Here is a 2,132-nt window from a genome sequence, read left to right as displayed (position 1 = left end):
TTTCTCAGTTTACTTTGGAGCCTACTGTTACGTTTTTCACGCGCCATAATTATCACGTATTTCACATGATAACACAGAAAAGCACAATTTGAAGAGCAAAATAAGAAAACACATTAACATAGCACTGAAAATAATATCTAGTTAATTGCAAGCGCAGCTGCGGAATACTTGGTGCCACTCTACATGCATGCCACAACTGTTTTACTGTACAAAAATGAAAAACTACAACTACAAAGGAAATTATCTCTATAATTACGCACTAGCAATAAACAATAGCTACACTAATTACACAAACGATAAGAAAAAATCAAAAGATTCCAGTGAGGTATCCTCGGCTAAGGGTCGACATATGAAACGTCCCCCTAGAAAAATTATTGAAATACTGTGCTGATAAATCTCTTACATTATCTGATTTTCAAACAGCTGAGCAAAACTGAACGTACTCAGACATTTCGCTCTTTTCCTATTCTGATCAACACTAAACTGACACACAATATTTTTTAGCGCAATGCAATCTGACTTTGAAAAATCCCTACAAAAGAATGGCCCTGACTAACAATAAACTATACCTTTCACAAATCACTTACCTCACAAAAATCTTCGTTACTCGAACTACTGCAATACAGCCAGCGCCACTACTGCCAGCTAAATAAAAGATTCAAACTACTGAAGGCACTAACTACTGATAGGCATAGTTAGCAAATGAAAGATTTTGATTGAGAACAAACAATTGTATTTACCTCAATAGTGTTCAAAAGTGACCATATATATATCAGTCCATGATATCCAATATTACAAATTTACTCTTTCTGATGGACACACGTCCAGATCGTCCGCTCTCAAAATTCCGCCATCTCTCTCCCCACATCCGCCACTGCTGGCGGCTCAGCTCCAACTGCCCAACGCTACGCGCTGTTAACAGCCTTCAGCCCAACACTACAATAGCGAATATTACAACAATGCCACCCAGCCACAGACTGCACACAGCACAGTCAGTGATTTTCATACAGAGCGCTACGTGGCGTTACCAACATAAAAACCTAAACAGCCTACTTACACATATAGCAGGAGTAGCACATTGACCTATGATTTCTGACAAAATGAAAATAATGTTGAGTGGCTAGCAAGTTCATAAGTACTGAATGTTAGAGGAGTGTAGTGAAGGATAAATATTTATTCCAAGAACTGGAAGAGTTGTTACCTAAAGTAAAGAGGCAACTGAATTACCAGTCTTTCTTGGTGGCTAGACCACATGCATTGAGGGAAAGCAGTAATGTAAAAGCCTAGTTTATGCTAAGCACGTCATTCTGACTGTAACTTGCATTGCGAATTTCAGGTTGTATTGGTTGTTTCTTGGAGAAGAACATTTAGGACACATTGAGTAAGTGATCCTACCCCCATGAACCATGGACCTTGCTGTTGGTGGGGAGGCTTGCATGCCTCAGCGATACAGATGGCCATACCGTAGGTGCAACCACAACGGAGGGGTATGTGTCGAGAGGCCAGACAAACGTGTGGTTCCTGAAGAGGGGCAGCAGCCTTTTCAGTAGTTGCAGGGGCAACAGTCTGGATGACTGACTGATCTGCCAATGCAACACTAACCAAAATGGCCTTGCTGTGCTGGTACTGCAAACAGCTGAAAGCAAGGGGAAACTACAGCCGTAATTTTTCCCGAGGGCATGCAGCTTTACTGTATAGTTAAATGATGATGGCGTACTCTTGGGTAAAATATTCCGGAGGTAAAATAGTCCCCCATTCGGATCTCCGGGCGGGAACTACTCAAGAAGACGTCGTTATCAGGAGAAAGAAAACTGGCGTTCTATGGGTCGGAGCGTGGAACATCAGATCCCTTAATCGGGCAGGTAGGTTAAAAAATTTAAAAAGAGAAATGGATAGGTTGAAGTTAGATATAGTGGGAATTAGTGAAGTTCGGTAGCAGGAGGAACAAGAATTTTGGTCAGGTGAATACAGGGTTATAAATACAAAATCAAATAGGGGTAATGCAGGAGTAGGTTTAATAATGAATAAAAAAATAGGAATGCGGGTAAGCTACTACCAACAGCATAGTGAAAGCATTATTGTGGCCAAGATAGATACAAAGCCCATGCCTACTACAGTAATACAAGTTTATA

The sequence above is a fragment of the Schistocerca nitens genome, chromosome 1, assembly GCF_023898315.1.
Source record: "Schistocerca nitens isolate TAMUIC-IGC-003100 chromosome 1, iqSchNite1.1, whole genome shotgun sequence".
Classification (NCBI taxonomy): Eukaryota; Metazoa; Arthropoda; class Insecta; order Orthoptera; family Acrididae; genus Schistocerca; species Schistocerca nitens.
The sequence above is the reverse complement of the archived record's forward strand: the minus strand, read 5'-3'. Positions refer to the sequence as shown.